Source organism: Bufo bufo, chromosome 8 (genome assembly GCF_905171765.1).
Source record: "Bufo bufo chromosome 8, aBufBuf1.1, whole genome shotgun sequence".
NCBI lineage: Eukaryota > Metazoa > Chordata > Amphibia > Anura > Bufonidae > Bufo > Bufo bufo.
In genome coordinates, this window is record NC_053396.1 from 176,965,927 (window position 1) to 176,986,278 (window position 20,352).

The 20,352-nt window shown below is 44.5% G+C and overlaps 1 long non-coding RNA gene across 1 annotated transcript; it reads right to left on the bottom strand.

The window, feature by feature from the left end:
- Positions 1–1,380: 1,380 nt before the first annotated feature.
- Positions 1,381–2,094, bottom strand: LOC121009182. The gene is made up of 3 exons (XR_005780715.1): positions 2,047–2,094; positions 1,711–1,853; positions 1,381–1,495 (listed from the first exon to the last, which is right to left on the bottom strand). It is a non-coding gene; the product is annotated as an uncharacterized LOC121009182 (long non-coding RNA).
- Positions 2,095–20,352: the final 18,258 nt, after the last annotated feature.

The window sequence follows — 20,352 nt, forward strand, 5'->3', positions numbered from 1 at the left end:
ATTCCCTACGATAAAGAGGCTCGGACACATTGTTAGCTACCTCATGTATTGACTCATTTATTAACAGGCCAGTGGTTTTGAAATGGCCCTGATGATGGTGAACCCCCAACTCATCCTTCAACACTCAGGGAAGGAAAAACCCCCTAGTGGAGGAAACCTCCAGGGAACCATGGCTGAAGGACTGCCCTTCCCCTGGGCAAGGGGGTAAAAACCATCATTTGAGATGAGGTAGCTATGGAAAGTCCGGGTAATTGTCACATCCAGTATTTGGAAATTCTGCTAGATGTTGAATCCAGAAAATCCGGTAAATGTCAAATCCGGTATTAGGAAAGTCCGGTAAAATGTCACATCCAGTATTGAGGACAGAGACCAAGCCTGGAATCTGCCTCTTGATCCAGAAGATTCATGTCCAGCAATGTCATGATGGTTTCAGTTGTCTTGGGGCTCCACCCCTTGGATCTTATTGGGGGTTTTCAGGGTCCTGAGTCTTTTCTCTCAGGCCAATGGAGACACCTTCTCGGGACAACGTTAAAGACAAATGCTGAGAAAAAAGAATAAAGACCATTAATTATAAAAAAGCTCTATATAATATATTACTTCTCTGAAATGTTTCTGGAGCACATTAGACCTTGACACGGCATCTACTCACCTGGAAATCTGTATAGTTCATTAATTGGTGTATTATCAGGCCAAGGAATCCAGTCCACTCGGCCACCATGCCTATCCTGGTGTAGATCTGCAGAAGACAGAATAGAGGATTAGTGCCTGGCGGTACTCACCAGGGACTCTATATGGAGTGAGATGGGAAGATGGAGGTGAGATAGGAGCTTTTATATTACTGTTACACGGGAAAGATGTAGATTATACAAGACGGTGAAAAGTTGCATGAACTCACCTCTTCACATCGGCCAGTACATGGAAGAAGCTGGAAGAAGCTGATGGTTATACACACAGAAACTGGAAGGACGTGTTAAGGACAAGTAACAGAATTAATTCTATTATTATAGTGTTTCCTATACTGTGATGTCTGATCTGTGCTACAATGGGGTTAGAGGAAGCGAATAATCTTAGTTGACAACAGTCCCAAATTTGCCAAAATGTTTCCAAATTTTCAGAGACAATCTCTCTGTAAATTTGGGTTGTCCTGGGACGAAAAATGGGTGGGGCTTACTTTAACTCCACCAATGAGTGAGCGTGACCTGACAATTTAAGGGGGTGGGTAGCTTGACCCAAATTCTAACGGCAGCAATGATGGTAAGTACGTATGTGTAAGTGTATCCAGCACACAACATGGCACTGTACCAGTCAGCTATAAGAGGATACAGGTCAGCAGGCCCACAATGGGCACCAAGGTTGATGCCAATCTAATGTGGCATAGGAGGCGACTGCTGAAGGATTTCTTGTACAGGCATACAGCTTGACCTAGGTTGTAAACGGCACAAAAGAAAAATGCCGGTCCTGCGCCGATCCTGTGGACTGTAGGACTGATCCTCATCTAGAACAAAAGCAGAGGAATAAATGTCATCAATATGGACGTCATGAAGATCTGAGAATACAGAACAGCAGAGGTCGCAGGTGGTGTAATTATACAGGGGCAGTAATACATAAGAATAGTCACCAAGGCGCGTCATTGTATTTATACACATCTCTTGACTTCAAGCGATGTCCCCTCTGTATTACTAGTCCTGAGACCTCTGTATATAAACCTACCGAAACTATGGCGGTCACAATGGTCCCAATGCAGCCCATCCATGCAACGACATAGAGGATTCTCTGGCAGATGATATGTCGCCTCTCTGATTGTTCAGACCGGATGATCATGAACCGGTACATGATGGAAGCGTTGCCAGCTCCTGAAATAGACAATACATGGGATCAGCCGGGAACGTCCATAGACACTTGTGATAACCTCCAGGACTCAGTGATGATTATAATCTCCAGTGATGGCCGCCGCTCAGCAGTGAATAGTGATTAGGGAGATAACGTCATCACTGAGCGCTGGAGCCGCTGATCTCCTCATGATGTTGTCTCTCTAAATCCACTTACCAAAAAGGGCAGATATTAAGAAGACCACTGTAAAGACCACCGATTCGGGGAATATTCGTCCTGTGTCACTGAGAAAGAAAGCAAAATATTGGGTGTTATTAGGACACAAACGGCAGCAGGATTGCGTCATGTCTTCTAATAGCAGAGGAGACTTTATTTCCTTCCATTGTAATCATCCTCCATAATATGATCTAATGTCCAGACACAAATAGAAGACAAACAACAATGGGGAAGATATTATGGAGCCGTTGCTCATAGCAACCAGTGAGATTGCAACTCTAAAAAATTATTAAGAAAGAGACATTTTCTACAAAAAGTTGCTTTCTGCACTCTTAAGCCATTTCCAAAAAGTGGGTGTGGTTTAGGTGGGTTTAGCAGGAGGGGGCGGGCCTCTGCAAACTGGCAAATTTCCACCTGAAATAGTTGGTGCAATTTTAAAAAAAATTATTTTTTTTGTGCATGGGGGTCAGAGATGCTCCTAATTTATTATGAGGCTTGTGCATCTCACTCCAGTGCAGATTAGATGAGGGCCGGGGCATGAAACCTCAGTCTTCATAGATTCCCCCACCCCCAAATGTGATGTTTTCTATACTAACAATTATTAAATGGAGCTTATTAATAATCCACTAATAATAATGTAATAACTTTCCAGGAATAAACTGATAATACGGTAATAACAGTAATAATACTACAGAGGAATCCCGCCCCGTCCCCTCTTACCTGATGTATGGATATTTTACATGGCCTGGGATGACAGTCAAGGCAATCAGGGCACAGAGGCCCGATAGCGTCCATATGACCCAGAGGAAAAGCAAGAATGCCAAACCCCGGATCTCCATGGCGCAAAGTCAATTATTCGCTAAGCGAAAGCAAGGATTTGCTAAGCAAAAGCACAAGCCGATCTGTCTCTCTCTATATCCAGAGAAAATCTGGCTGAGATAATGTCAGGCAGTGGTTTTATAAGGCTCAGAACTCGGTGATGTCACTAGCTTCTGTGACATCATCACACATTCTGCAATCTTATTGGTCCTCGCTAGTTTATTTCATTTCATTGGTTCTCCCTTCATGTGACATCATCTTATATACTTGAATCTGATTGGTCCTCAGTAGCTTCTGCGATGTGATTGGTGCGTCAACCTCCATAGATGCCTGGATCTGATTGGTCCTCCGTATTTTTGAAATTTCTGCATATGTTTGCTGAGATGTTACTGGCTTTTCAAGTCTACTGAATAGAGAAGAAATTCTACTTTTATACATGTGTACCATATCACAGCAGAATGAGTAAAACTGGGTTATGGACCCTGCACCCATGTGAGCCCCTCTGCCTACAATGTGTAGGGAATGAAGGGGCCATGAAAGGTGTCTCTATTCTGCTGACCGTTTCAGGAGGGAAGATATCACCTCTCACTGCTCTGCGCTCCTATCCAAATTATTCCTGCTTGTAAACTTTAAAATTGAGTTTTATAGACGTTTTTGGTCAATTATTGATAATGCAATTCCAAAATTATATGGAGTATCCATTTAAGGTAGTTGTCTCACACTAGTTGCCCTGTAATACTTTTGCAGCAGTGGACGCAGCAGAGTATATGGTTTCATAGTCATATACTTTGCAGTAATGTTAATGTAATCCATTGACAATACAGGTCAGTTCGAGTCAGAGTTACAGGGACGCTCTGATTCGTCTAGTAGAAGGGGTCTTGAGCAGAAGTTCCCATCTATGATGTTCAGATATGGCATATGGGTAGTGCTGTCCCAATGAGCCCACACTGGAGATACACCCATGATCTTCGGCTCCTGTCTCGTCTTTGCTACAGAATGATTTTGACGTTATTTGGTAATGAAATGGCAAATGTGAAATTTTCCTTTTTTTGATTGATTACAAAGGGAATTGAGGACAAATTGGAGAACCGTGGATTGTTGTGCAAAACGATGAAGACCTCCTTGGGGCTCATCTCCATACAGGGGGTCCAGCCATACCCTAGCTCTATACACATACAGATACAGATTGCTGGAGGACACAGATGAAAATTATTTGTTACAAACATTACAGATGGACAAGTGCAACCTCGGGTCTCCCCCATCTGAATCTACTGAAGATGGTCCCATTGTCTTATACTAATTTTATGTTTCATCATAGACTTTTCATATCAACAGTAGAATAGGCCAATATGTCTAAAGCGTACCTCTTATATTAGATGTGCATGTGAATATATTGTAATATATACAATTGTAATATATATTTTTCGAGGACACTGACATCTTCCTGAATACTTGTAAAATAATTCAGAGGCTCACCCTTCCTACACTATGGATAAATTGAAGGTTCTCTACCAAATAGCCTGCCCACTGCCAACTAGTGTACAATAGAAATTATAAATTGATTAATAGACACACCTCCACCTGAACTATTAGTATCAACCAATTACCGGTATATAGTTAAAATATTTTATTATACAATATAACAATTACAAATGGTACCAGAAGGGCCCTTTCTGAATTAGTAAAAGACAATAAAAAATAATATAAAGAAATGAAAAACATAAAAACATTATGTACTTATTGTTATCCCCCTATTAATTGTAGGACAATGTATCAATCTCTTGCCTTGATGATAGATATTAGATATAAAGTGCTGTCAAAAAAGGTATTAGATATAGTCCCAATATGGATGTTCCATTGTGGGATTTGAGGGTTATAGCAGTGTATCTTATATTTTATTTTAACGAGTTTCGAAATGTTACAAAGGAGGAAATCCAGAACTTAATTATGGCCACTGAGGAAGGAGCTAGAACTTAAATTCCAGTTCAATGCACAGCCTTGTGGGTTTCAGACCTTCTAATCTCCTTCTCACTGTAATATTCTGGTAGCTAAGTTGCTTCCTTGGTTCTCAGAACAGAGGTTCTCTGAACTGGGCCTAGCTCTGAGTAGCTTTCACGTGTAGGTTTTACTGTTCCTCAACCAAAAGTAGACTTGGACTAATCAGGGGAGTGGATCCAGGTCCATCACCCTGGAAATTTGACACAGTGAGGCATTTTACTGCATATTCCTGGGAGGAAGTTGGGTGGAGGGCTTGCCCTGATTGGCTTACAGGCTTGCAGACAGCCTGGATCAGCCAATCAGTGGGCAGCGGGCAGGGAAATGACTGTCAAGAAAACAAATGGGGGTTAGTCAGCACATCTAAATGTGCAGGTTGCGGGGGCGTGTCCGGACGCTAGCGGTGATGGCTGCCTGAAGGAGATGCTCCTGCCTGCACCGCGAATTACTGGCCAGCGACACATCTCTCCTGGATCATATGGGGAAGAAAGTGGCTCCAAAAAAGACCCCTATCCCTTCCCGATCCCCCTCACCTACTAGGACCCTTGAACAGTGCTGGGATTGCACTCCGGGTCCGGCGCTTCCACCGCGTAGCACCAAGGCACAGAGGGCCTCCCGCCATTCCTCCCTCCCCCCGCCGGATTCCCGCGCCCTGCCCAGGGAGAAGGACACAGTGCTACTTACCCCTGCTGGATCTCTTCAGGGAACCGGATCGCCATCTGCAGTGTCCACATGCGGATCCTCTGACCTGGGGCTCTCACCGGCCGCCCCAGACTTTCGGCCTGCTACTGCTGGAAGGAGGGATCCCGCCATGATGGCTCCTGGACCCACTTCTCAGGGGGCGACTGCAAGTAAAGATACTGTGGCTACTAAGGGATGGGATATTAACCCAGGGGACCCTGCATCTAGCCTTCCTGGGACCCCCCTGCTTGAGCCCTGGCGAAATAAGCAGCTCCCAGCCCCACCATTGCTGGACCAGGGGGACAGCAGCTCTCCTCTCCCTTCTGACATCTGGGCCAGATCCCCAAGCCCTCCAACACTTGCTGTTATGGACCCCCCATCCCTGCCCAAACCTCCACAGCCATGGGCGAGCTATTTTACCGTTTTCCTACAAAAGAGGACTTTCGGGTTCTTATTTCTGAAGTTACGGAAGCCTGCAGAGCTGAAATTGCGGCAGTTCGCACTGACATTAAACATGTAGTGGACCGGGTTGACTCCCTGGAAAATGCCCATGACGATACCAGGCAATATATTTCCACTCTTCATGAATCCATTTCTGCCCAAACGGCGGTACTCAGGGGCATGGGATGGCATTTAGAGGACTTGGATAATCGAGGGCGCCGGAATAACATCCAAGTACGGGGTCTTCCGTAGGCTACCGGTGACGAAGATCTCTTTGCTACGCTGGAAGCCATTTTTAACATAATCCTGGGGCAACCTCAGCTCCGCCGAGCCCCCCAGCCAAGTGTTGAAGTGGTGTCCGAGATCCCCAAGAGCCAAGCCAAGTAATTGTAAGTTTTCATGTGAAATATGTTTATGTTATACACATATATCCTACACTGTGCCACACAATATACAGTATACCGCTACACTGTGTAGTCTGTTCTATAAGCACTATTGTTTTGTGGCGGCGGACAGAAAATAATCTGGAAGTGCCCCTCCCGAGACCAGGCTCTGGATCCACCACTGCACAGCTCATGCGTTATTATACTTTGTGATAATGAATATGCCCCTCCCCTTCATTACATTCTCAGAAACAAGCAGGGCATGGATGTCAATAAAATTATGCCCCCCCCCTGGAAAAATTTCTGCGGACGCCCATGCTTCAGTGTGTGTTATGGAGGGGGGGGGGGATAGATATGGGAGTTTGCACAAGTGAATCATCATGTTCTGGGTGGAGGCAGGCAATGGCGTACATAGAAAAGTAAGGGCCCCTTAGCAAGGATCAAACCAGGCCCCCACACAGGACAGAAGGGTTTCTGCCTAAACCCTTTTCGATGACCCTTGGGCCATTTTTCACTGCCTCAATTGCTAAAAGTTGTTCCTTTAGAGGGTGGAGTTCTGACCTAGTTTTCACCCCCAGTAGAAGAGGAGATAATCCCAACTAAGACAGGGCCCCCTCTTGCCCTAGGCACCATAGCAGTTGCATGGTCTGCCCCTATGGTAGTTACGTCCCTGGAGGAAGGTTTTAAAGAGGTCTTCCTGGATTACAATGGCCTTTAAAAGATATGCTTATGTAGTTAATTACTTCATGTACATCTTCCTCATGCTTTGTTTTTTTCAGTTTGGACCCACCTGACCTATTTTCACCATGTAAACCAATCACTCTGGTTTCTTTCCATCTTGTAGGTAGCACTTCCTGTTGCTGTATCCAACCGAACCCATGATGCACTTCTCCTTCCTCTGCCACAGCTCCAGCACCGCCCCTAACAACGCCCAGCTAGTTTATAGCTCCTCCCACTTAGTTACATAAACACTCCCCTATCACTGCCCCGCCCATGGACACAACATCACAGGAAATAAGAAAAAGCTGCATGGACATGGTCATGTGATAATGTGTAATATAGATAAAAGGAATAAATTACAAAATTACAGTCTCCTTTACAACTGAATATTTTAAAAGATGTTGATGCAAAATGAAAAACCCCCTTTAAAGTAAACATTATAATTTAATGTGTCTGAAATTGTATTTGCTGCATTTCTGTACAGTAATATTCAACATTTTTCATCTGTCATTCTCACAATGTAAATCTAAACCATTCCTGCTGTTCAGAAGATAAGCCTATAGCACAGACACAATCTGTCACCTAAGGATGCCCAGGGCACATTCAGGGCACAACGATTACCAGATTAATCCTTTCATAACTGAAGATGTTTTGGGTCAGAGCGAAAATTCACCTTTTGGAATGCTGCATTGGATTTTTTATAAAAAATAAAAAAATAAAATAAAGTATAAGATTAAAAAAAAAAAAAGTTGTTATGTAGACATTATGCTGGAGCACAATCATGGACTGTAATAAAATGATAAAATTAGTATTACATTAGACCAATCACTCCCGATTTTATATCTCCTTAAAGGGGTTATCCCATGATTAATGTAAAAAATGAAAATCAGACATTCTATAGTACATGCCTACAACTAGCCCTGTACCTCACATGGATCCACATGTCCGATAGTGATGACCAACCTATCCTGAAGACAGGCCTTCACTTTTATAATCCTAGACAACCTCTTTAAGGAAGTTTGTTCAGAACCTAAGGGGAGATTTGTCAAAACTGAAGTAAAGGAAAACTAGCTTAGTTGCCCATAGCAACCAATCAGATTCCACCTTTCATTTTTCAGAGCTCCTTTGGAAAATAAAAGGTGGAATTTCATTGGTTGCTATGGGCAACTAAGCCAGTTTTCCTTTACACCAATTTGATAAATCCCCCCAATATTATTTATCTCCTAAATATCTTGTAATTCCTCCTGCATAATATGCGTAATGCATGACGTCACTATAGTAGCAAGAACAAAAAACGTATTTTGTGTTTAAAATATGTCTCCCTCTCCTAGCTTTAGATGAAACCTATATACAAAAGTACAGAAACTTTTTAGTAAAGGTGCTTAAAGGGGTTTTTAAAGTCTGGATAAGTCATCAGTATCATTAGCATCTCACCGGCCAAGAAGGTCATTTAGTGCCCCTGCTGGTCATTTTTTATAATAATAATTGCCAGTATTTTTCTATACGGAATGTTACTAATGAGCGCTTCCATTGTGGGGTGCTCATTAGAACAGCCTTTAACTCCAACCCCTCCCCTCATTAGTAATTCTGGGGGGTACTACTGTGGGCATTACTATTACTGGGGGGCACTACTGTGGGCATTACTATTACTGGGGGGCACTAATGCTTTTACAAGGATAATGGAGAGAACCAAATTGTGTATACAAAACGGGAGCCATGGTGTCATGGCACATAAATATACACAGTAAAATATATCTTACCTTTATAAAGGTGACTGTGGTATATTCCAAGAAACTTCTGGAAAGACAGGAGACCGTGTCGAACATCTTGATTGGAGGTCGATCTAACGGCTTCAACAGATGACACCTTTAAAAGAAAGTAAAATCCGTTACTGGCGCATTGACGTAAGTAGCACACATCTGAAATCCCTCCCCCCCCTTATAAATTATTCATGTCGCGTTGCTATCGAATGGGGTTAAGTTGCTCTATTTAAAAGGTTGTTTCAGTTTTAATTGATTCTGTTTTATTGGTTTTAACCGCCTCCGGACCGCCTAACGCAGGATCGCGTTCCGGAGTCACGCATATACGCGTCATCTCGCGAGACGCGAGATTTCGCTCAAAGCCGGCCCGCGCATGCGCATCGCGGGCCGGCAAAAGTTAAAGAACAATTTCTACACCAGCCTGCCAGCAACGATCATTGGCTGGCAGGCTGGCGATTTTCAAAAAAACGAATCACAAGCCGTATAACAGATCATATTAGTAAATATGATCTGTTATATGGCTTGTCTGCTCCTCTGCTGGTCCTTTTCGTCGGTTGGATCCAGCAGAGGAGCAGAGATCACTGTGAGTACCCACCAACACCACACTTTAGCCCCAGATCACCCCCCTGCACTCCAATTAACCCTTTGATCACCCCTGTCAATCACTAGTGAAAGACAAAAAGTGATCAGTGTAAACTGTCACTTTTTATTTTCACTAGTATTGGCTGTTAGGTTTTAGGATAGTTTAGGTCCCTTGGTTAGGTAGTTTAGAGCCAGTTAGCGCCCAGCCCACCGCACCGCAGTCACTTATTCGCTGATTAGCGTATCGCTAATCAGCATTTGTACTTTTATAGTATCTGTAAGTGATCAAAACTGATCACGGTCAGATCTATAATAGTATTAGTGTCACTTTAGTTCACCCAAAACGCAGTGTTTGCCCGGTCAGGCCTGATCGGTCGCCCACACGTGCGTTCACCCACGCCCGCCCCACCGCAGTGACAAAAAATATATATTTTTTGATCACTGCACAATCACTTTACAAGCACTGCGGCGATAAAAAAATCTGTTTTGATATTTTTTATCAACCGCAGCCGCCTCTGGTACTTCGCTAGCCTCCCCTTTGTAAGACAGGTTTGCTTTTTTTCTTGGGTACTCTCAGGGAATACCCCTAAATTTAGTAGTCCAAAATGTCAAACAGGGGGTATTCTTCTGAAGAGGCCTACAGGATTCTGACCCAGTCGGATGAGGAGTGGGAACCCTCATCTGATGAATCTAGCGGGTCAGAATATGAACCTGTAGAAAGCAGTGGCAGTCTGACCCAAAGTTCGGACGAGGAGGTTGAGGTCCCTGATAGCACCAGGCGTACCCGGCCCTGTGTCGCTAGACCACAGGTTGCGCAGGATCCGCTTCAAGAGCAGCAGAGTGGGGCTGTCGCTGCCGGATCACGTGGTGAGGCATACACCAGCAGCGCAGCCCTCCCTGGACCTAGTACCAGCACTGCCGTACAACATGGTGACGTGGCGAGCACCAGAAGGGCAGTTGAAGCTGGTACGGTGGCATGTGCAATAATTACCCCGTCGCAGCCACCGCACAGACAGGCCCGTAGAGCCCCTGGAATCCCTGAGGTGCTGGCAAACCCTGATTGGCAGTCACCAACTTCAGCCGCACCTGTAGTTCCCCCTTTCACCGCCCAGTCTGGAGTTCGGGTTGAGACGGCTCATATCGGTTCGGCCCTGGGATTTTTTGAGCTGTTCTTGACTGCGGAGCTCTTGGACTTAGTCGTGGCAGAGACAAACCGGTATGCCACACAATTTATATCCGCCAACCCGGGAAGCTATTATGCCCAGCCTTTCCGGTGGAAACCAGTCCAAGTTTCCGAAATTAAAATTTTTCTGGGCCTTCTCCTCAACATGGGTCTAACTAAAAAGCATGAATTGCGGTCATATTGGTCCACGAACCCGATTCATCACATGCCCATGTTCTCTGCTGCTATGTCCAGGGCACGATTTGAGGCCATCCTCCGTTTCCTGCATTTTAGCGACAACACCACCTCCCGTCCCAGAGGCCACCCAGCTTTTGACCGGCTCCACAAAATTCGGCCCCTCATAGACCACTTCAACCAGAAATTTGCAGATTTGTATACCCCCGAGCAAAACATCTGCGTAGACGAGTTCCTAATACATTTTACCGGGCGCCTTGGCTTCAAACAATACATCCCAAGCAAGCGTGCCCGGTATGGGGTCAAATTGTATAAGCTCTGTGAAAGGGCCACAGGCTATACCCACAAATTTCGGATCTATGAGGGAAAAGATCAGACCCTGGAGCCGGTCGGTTGCCCTGACTACCTGGGGAGCAGTGGGAAGACAGTCTGGGACTTGGTGTCACCCTTATTTGGCAAGGGGTACCATCTTTATGTGGACAATTTCTACACAAGTGTGGCCCTCTTTAGGCATTTGTTTCTAGAACGGATTTGCGCCTGTGGCACCGCGCGAACTAGTCGCGTGGGCTTCCCCCAACGGCTCGTTACCACCCGTCTTGCAAGGGGGGAGAGGGCTGCCTTGTGTAACGAAGAACTGCTCGCGGTGAAATGGAGAGACAAGCGTGACGTTTACATGCTCTCCTCCATTCACGCAGACACGACAATACAAATTGAGCGAGCAACCCGTGTCATTGAAAAGCCCCTCTCAGTCCACGACTATAATTTGCTCATGGGAGGGGTGGACTTCAATCACCAGATGTTGTCTCCGTATTTAGTTTCCCGACGCACCAGACGCTGGTATAAGAAGGTGTCTGTATATTTAATTCAATTGGCTCTGTACAATAGTTTTGTTCTCTACAGTAAGGCTGGGAGAACAGGATCCTTCCTCAAATTCCAGGAAGAGATCATCGAGAACCTCCTGTATCCAGAAGGTTCCGTGGCCCCATCCACCAGTGTAGTTAGCCGTCTACACGAGCGACATTTCCCCAGTGTCGTTCCTGGTACCTCAACCCAACCGTCACCCCGAAAAAGATGTTGTGTCTGTAGCAGGAGTGGAATAAGGCGTGACACCCGCTATTTCTGTCCTGACTGTCCTGACCACCCTGCCCTATGCTTTGGAGAGTGTTTCCGGAAGTACCACACACAGGTACACCTAGCATAGGGATTGCATCTCACAGGACAGGCACACAGGGCTATTAGGGCCCTTTTACTCACAGCTTCTGCAAACCTCTCCTTTCACCTGGGATAAAGTGCATAACGTACTTCGCCACATCTTTGGGCGATTTGCGCTTTGCACATTGTCCCATGGGGAAGGAGAGGTTTGTTCTATAAAGGTAAAAAAAACTAAACAAAAAAAAAATTACCGGTAAGTAAAAAAGTTAACGTTCAGTTAAAAAAGTTTAAAAAAGTTTATATGTTTGGTTCAAAAGTTAATAAATTTATTGCGTTGCGGCCTGGTTTTTTCTTTTCTTTTTTGTTTTGTTTTTTTTACCTTCCAGGTGGACCAACCGATCGACTAGCTGCAGCACTGATTGCGCTGCTGTCAGATTACACGCAAGTCGGTGTATGCGGCGCTGCAAGACGAGATTTCTCCTCTGCAGTAAAAGATACGTTTGCCGAGGCATATGAGCTGAGGAGGTGGCGGTGTTCATATACTTTGGCAAACACTTTGTATATATAAAAAAAAAAATCCCGGCAAGGATTTATTCATCCACATCGATTCATGTGAATGGAGAAATCTGGTTTGCCAGGGCATACGAGCTAAGTGGGTATGGATGTTGGGCGGAGCTCCTATGTCCTGGCAGACGCCTTTCCCCTCCTTTTTCTTTTTTTGGCAGAGATTTTTTCATCCACATTGATCGATGCGAATGAAGAAATCTGTGCCGTTCATTTTATTCTTTCAGCCCAGAGGCTGAACGGAAAAAAAAAATCTCATTACCCGTATGCTCAATATAAGGAGAATAGCAGAAACTCCTAATGCTGGCCATACATGTAATGATTGCGGAGACCCTCAAATGCCAGGGCAGTACACCCCACAAATGACCCCATTTTGGAAAGAAGACACCCCAAGGTATTTGCTGAGGGGCTTATTGAGTCCATAAAAGATTGACATTTTTGTCCCAAGTTAGCGGAAAGGGAGACTTTGTGAGAAAAAAATCTAAAAAATAAATTTCCGCTAACTTGTGCCCCAAATTTTTTTTTTCTATGAACTCACCATGCCCCTCATTGAATACCTTGGGGTGTCTTCTTTCCAAAATGGGGTCACATGTGGGGTATTTACACTGCCCTGGAATTTTAGGGGCCCCAAAGCGTGAGAAGAAGTCTGGTATCCAAATGTCTAAAAATGCCCTCCTAAAAGGAATTTGGGCCCTTTTGCCCATCTAGGCTGCAAAAAAGTGTCACACATGTGGTATCTCCGTATTCAGGAGAAGTTGGGAAATGTGTTTTGGGGTGTCATTTTACATATACCCATGCTGGGTGAGAGAAATATCTTGGCAAAAGACAACTTTGTATAAAAAAATGGGAAAAGCTGTCTTTTGCCAAGATATTTCTCTCACCCAGCATGGGTATATGTAAAATGACACCCCAAAACACATTCCCCAACTTCTCCTGAATACGGAGATACCAGATGTGTGACACTTTTTTGCAGCCTAGGTGGGCAAAGGGGCCCACATTCCAAAGGGCACCTTTCGGATTTCACCGGCCATTTTTTACAGAATTTGATTTCAAACTCCTTACCACACATTTGGGCCCCTAGAAATCCAGGGCAGTATAACTACCCCACAAGTGACCCCATTTTGGAAAGAAGACACCCCAAGGTATTCGCCGAGGGGCATGGCGAGTTCCTAGAATTTTTTATTTTTTGTCACAAGTTAGTGGAAAATGATGATTTATTTTTATTTATTTTTTTCTTACAAAGTCTCATATTCCACTAACTTGTGACAAAAAATAAAAACTTCCATGAACTCACTATGCCCATCAGCGAATACCTTGGGGTGTCTTCTTTCCAAAATGGGGTCACTTGTGGGGTAGTTATACTGCCCTGGCATTCTAGGGGCCCAAATGTGTGGTAAGGAGTTTGAAATCAAATTCTGTAAAAAATGGCTGGTGAAATCCGAAAGGTGCTCTTTGGAATGTGGGCCCCTTTGCCCACCTAAGCTGCAAAAAAGTGTCACACATGTGGTATCTCCGTATTCAGGAGAAGTTGGGGAATGTGTTTTGGGGTGTCATTTTACATATACCCATGCTGCGTGAGAGAAATATCTGCTTCAAAAAGCGGAAATTCACATTTTTGTACCATAGTTTGTAAACGCTATAACTTTTACCCAAACCATTTTTTTTTTACCCAAACATTTTTTTTTATCAAAGACATGTAGAACAATAAATTTAGAGCAAAATTTATATATGGATCTCGTTTTTTTTGCAAAATTTTACAACTGAAAGTGAAAAATGTCATTTTTTTGCAAAAAAATCGTTAAATTTCGATTAATAACAAAAAAAGTAAAAATGTCAGCAGCAATGAAATACCACCAAATGAAAGCTCTATTAGTGAGAAGAAAAGGAGGTAAAATTCATTTGGGTGGTAAGTTGCATGACCGAGCAATAAACGGTGAAAGTAGTGTAGGTCAGAAGTGTAAAAAGTGGCCTGGTCTTTCAGGGTGTTTAAGCTATGGGGGCTGAGGTGGTTAATTATACTGGTAACATGTTAGCACTGCGGCCATATACTACCATTATACAAATAATAAATAATTAAATAATAAATTAATTTGTTATTATTTATTTAATAAGTTAAGAGTTTACTTAATTTAATATACTAGCAGAAGGACCCGGCTTCGCACGGGTATATTTCATCTATTTCATTTTATGTTTCCGTGTGTTGTAAAAAAAAAATATATCGACAGTTTCCCCCATAACAGTGACCTCTACAGTACCCGACCCTTAAAAATTACCTCCACAGTGTCTGCCCCTTTAACAGTGACTTTCACAGTGACTGCCCCTTTAACAGTGACTTTCACAGTCACCCCCCCTTTAACAGTGGCCGCCCCTTTAACAGTGACTTTCAAAGTGACCGCCTCTTTAACAGTGACTTTCACAGTGACCGCCCCTTCAACAGTGACTTTCACAGTGACCGCCCCTTTAACAGTGACTTTCACAGTGACAGCCCCTTTAACAGAGACTTTCACAGTGACTGCCCCTTTAAAAGTGACTTTTACAGTGACCGCCCCTTTAACAGTGACTTTCACAGTGACCGCCCCTTCAACAGTGACCGCCCCTTAAACCGCCTCCGGACCGCCTAACGCAGGATCGCGTTCCGGAGGTGGCAGCCCTGCGCACAGTCACGCATATATGCGTCATCTCGCGAGACGCGAGATTTCCTGTGAACGCGCGCACACAGGCGCGCGCGTTCACAGGATCGGAAGGTAAGCGAGTGGATCTCCAGCCTGCCAGCGGCAATCGTTCGCTGGCAGGCTGGAGATGCAATTTTTTTAACCCCTAACAGGTATATTAGACGCTGTTTTGATAACAGCGTCTAATATACCTGCTACCTGGTCCTCTGGTGGTCCCCTTTGTTTGGATCGACCACCAGAGGACACAGGTAGCCCAGTAATAAGTAGCACCAAACACCACTACACTACACCCCCCCCTGTCACTTATTAACCCCTGATCACCCCTGATCACCCCATATAGACTCCCTGATCACCCCCCTGTCATTGATCACCCCCCTGTCATTGATCACCCCCTTGTAAAGCTCCATTCAGACGTCCGTATGATTTTTACGGATCCACTGATACATGGATCGGATCCGCAAAACACATACAGACATCTGAATGGAGCCTTATAGGGGGGTGATCAATGACGGGGGTGATCACCCCATATAGACTCCCTGATCACCCCCCTGTCATTTATCACCCCCCTGTAAGGCTGCATTCAGATGTCCATATGTTTTTTACGGATCCACGGATACATGGATCGGATCCGCAAAACACATACAGACGTCTGAATGGAGCCTTACAGGGGGGTGATCACCCCAAATAGACTCCCTGATCACCCCCCTGTCATTGATCACCCCCCTGTAAGGCTCCATTCAGATGTCCGTATGTTTTTTACGGATCCACGGATACATGGATCGGATCCGCAAAACACATACGGACATCTGAATGGAGCCTTATAGGGGGGTGATCAATGACAGGGGGGTGATCACCCCATATAGACTCCCTGATCACCCCCCTGTCATTGATCACCCCCCTGTCATTTATCACCCCCCTGTAAGGCTGCATTCAGATGTCCGTATGTTTTTTACGGATCCACGGATACATGGATCGGATCCGCAAAACACATACAGACGTCTGAATGGAGCCTTACAGGGGGGTGATCACCCCATATAGACTCCCTGATCACCCCCCTGTCATTGATCACCCCCCTGTAAGGCTCCATTCAGATGTCCGTATGTTTTTTACGGATCCACGGATACATGGATCGGATCCGCAAAACACATACAGACGTCTGAATGGAGCCTTACAGGGGGGTGATCACCCCATATAGACTCCCTGATCACCCCCCTGTCATTGATCACCCCCCTGTAAGGCTCCATTCAGATGTCCGTATGTTTTTTACGGATCCACGGATACATGGATCGGATCCGCAAAACACATACGGACATCTGAATGGAGCCTTATAGGGGGGTGATCAATGACAGGGGGGTGATCACCCCATATAGACTCCCTGATCACCCCCCTGTCATTGATCACCCCCCTGTCATTTATCACCCCTCTGTAAGGCTGCATTCAGATGTCCGTATGTTTTTTACGGATCCACGGATACATGGATCGGATCCGCAAAACACATACAGACGTCTGAATGGAGCCTTACAGGGGGGTGATCACCCCATATAGACTCCCTGATCACCCCCCTGTCATTGATCACCCCCCTGTAAGGCTCCATTCAGATGTCCGTATGTTTTTTACGGATCCACGGATACATGGATTGGATCCGCAAAACACATACGGACATCTGAATGGAGCCTTATAGGGGGGTGATCAATGACAGAGGGGTGATCACCCCATATAGACTCCCTGATCACCCCCCTGTCATTGATCACCCCCCTGTCATTGATCACCTCCCTGTAAGGCTCCATTCAGATGTCCGTATGTTTTTTACGGATCCACGGATACATGGATCGGATCCGCAAAACACATACGGGCATCTGAATAGAGCCTTATAGGGGGGTGATCAATGACAGGGGGGTGATCACCCCATATAGACTCCCTGATCACCCCCCTGTCATTGATCACTCCCCTGTAAGGCTGCATTCAGATGTCCGTATGTTTTTTACGGATCCACGGATACATGGATCGGATCCGCAAAACACATACGGACATCTGAATGGAGCCTTATAGGGGGGTGATCAATGACAGGGGGGTGATCACCCCATATAGACTCCCTGATCACCCCCCTGTCATTGATCACCCCCCTGTCATTTATCACCCCCCTGTAAGGCTGCATTCAGATGTCCGTATGTTTTTTACGGATCCACGGATACATGGATCGGATCCGCAAAACACATACAGACGTCTGAATGGAGCCTTACAGGGGGGTGATCACCCCATATAGACTCCCTGATCACCCCCCTGTCATTGATCACCCCCCTGTAAGGCTCCATTCAGATGTCCGTATGTTTTTTACGGATCCACGGATACATGGATTGGATCCGCAAAACACATACGGACATCTGAATGGAGCCTTATAGGGGGGTGATCAATGACAGAGGGGTGATCACCCCATATAGACTCCCTGATCACCCCCCTGTCATTGATCACCCCCCTGTCATTGATCACCTCCCTGTAAGGCTCCATTCAGATGTCCGTATGTTTTTTACGGATCCACGGATACATGGATCGGATCCGCAAAACACATACGGGCATCTGAATAGAGCCTTATAGGGGGGTGATCAATGACAGGGGGGTGATCACCCCATATAGACTCCCTGATCACCCCCCTGTCATTGATTACTCCCCTGTAAGGCTGCATTCAGATGTCCGTATGTTTTTTACGGATCCACGGATACATGGATCGGATCCGCAAAACACATACGGACATCTGAATGGAGCCTTATAGGGGGGTGATCAATGACAGGGGGGTGATCACCCCATATAGACTCCCTGATCACCCCCCTGTCATTGATCACCCCTCTGTAAGGCTCCATTCAGACATTTTTTTGGCCCAAGTTAGCGGAAATATATTTTTTTTTTCTTACAAAGTCTCATATTCCACTAACTTGTGTCAAAAAATAAAATCTCACATGAACTCACCATACCCCTCACGGAATCCAAATGCGTCAAATTTTTTAGACATTTATATTCCAGACTTCTTCTCACGCTTTAGGGCCCCTAGAATGCCAGGGCAGTATAAATACCCCACATGTGACCCCATTTCGGAAAGAAGACACCCCCAGGTATTCCGTGAGGGGCATATTGAGTCCATGAAAGATTGAAATTTTTGTCCCAAGTTAGCGGAAAGGGAGACTTTGTGAGAAAAAAAAATAAAAAAAAAATTTCTGCTAACTTGTGCCAAAAAAAAAAAAAATTCTATGAACTCGCCATGCCCCTCATTGAATACCTTGGGGTGTCTTCTTTCCAAAATGGGGTCACATGTGGGGTATTTATACTGCCCTGGCATTTTAGGGGCCCTAAAGCGTGAGAAGAAGTCTGGGATCCAAATGTCTAAAAATGCCCTCATAAAAGGAATGTGGGCCCCTTTGCACATCTAGGCTGCAAAAAAGTGTCACACATGTGGTATCTCCGTACTCAGGAGAAGTTGGGCAATGTGTTTTGGGGTGTCATTTTACATATACCCATGCTGGGTGAGATAAATATCTTGGTCAAATTCCAACTTTGTATAAAAAATGGGAAAAGTTGTCTTTTGCCGAGATATTTCTCTCACCCAGCATGAGTATATGTAAAAAGACACCCCAAAACACATTGCCCAACTTCTCCTGAATACTGCGATACCACATGTGTGACACTTTTTTGCAGCCTAGGTGGGCAAAGGGGCCCACATTCCAAAGAGCACCTTTAGGATTTCACAGGTCATTTACCTACTTACCACACATTAGGGGGGCCCCTAGAATGCCAGGGCAGTATAACTATCCCACAAGTGACCCCATTTTGGAAAGAAGACACCCCAAGGTATTCCGTGAGGGGCATGGCGAGTTCCTAGAATTTTTTATTTTTTGTCACAAGTTAGTGGAATATGAGACTTTGTAAGAAAAAAATAATAATCATCATTTTCCGCTAACTTGTGACAAAAAATAAAAAATTCTAGGAACTCGCCATGCCCCTCACGGAATACCTTGGGGTGTCTTCTTTCCAAAATGGGGTCACTTGTGGGGTAGTTAAACTGCCTTGGCATTCTAGGGGCCCAAATGTGTGGTAAGTAGTTTGAAATCAGAATCTGTAAAAAATGTCCGGTGAAATCCTAAAGGTGCTCTTTGGAATGTGGGCCCCTTTGCCCACCTAGGCTGCAAAAACGTGTCACACATGTAGTATCGCCGTACTCAGGAGAAGTTGGGCAATGTGTTTTGGGGTGTCATTTTACATATACCCATGCTGGGTGAGAGAAATATCTTGGCAAAAGACAACTTTGTATAAAAAAATGGGAAAAGTTGTCTTTTGCCAAGATATTTCTCTCACCCAGCATGGGTATATGTAAAATGACACCCCAAAACACATTGCCCAACTTCTCCTGAGTACGGAATTACCACATGTGTGACACTTTTTTGCAGCCTAGGTGGGCAAAGGGGCCCACATTCCAAAGAGCACCTTTCGGATTTCACCGGCCATTTTTTACAGATTTTGATTTCAAACTACTTTGCACGCATTTGGGCCCCTAAAATGCCAGGGCAGTATAATTACCCCACAAGTGACCCCATTTTGGAAAGAAGACACCCCAAGGTATTTCGTGATGGGCATAGTGAGTTCATGGAAGTTTTTATTTTTTGTCACAAGTTAGTGGAATATGAGACTTTGTAAGAAAAAAAAAATAATAAAAAATCATAATTTTCCGCTAATTAGTGACAAAAAATAAAAAGTTCTATGAACTCACTATGCCCATCAGCGAATACCTTAGGGTGTCTACTTTCCGAAATGGGGTCATTTGTGGGGTGTTTGTACTGTCTGGCCATTGTAGAACCTCAGGAAAAATGACAGGTGCTCAGAAAGTCAGAGCTGCTTCAAAAAAACGGAAATTCACATTTTTGTACCATAGTTTGTAAACGCTATAACTTTTACCCAAACCATTTTTTTTTTTTTACCCAAACATTTTTTTTTAATCAAAGACATGTAGAACAATAAATTTTGAGAAAAATTTATATATGGATGTCGTTTTTTTTTGCAAAATTTTACAACTGAAAGTGAGAAATGTCATTTTTTTGCAAAAAAATCGTTAAATTTCGATTAATAACAAAAAAAGTCAGCAGCAATGAAATACCACCAAATGAAAGCTCTATTAGTGAGAAGAAAAGGAGGTAAAA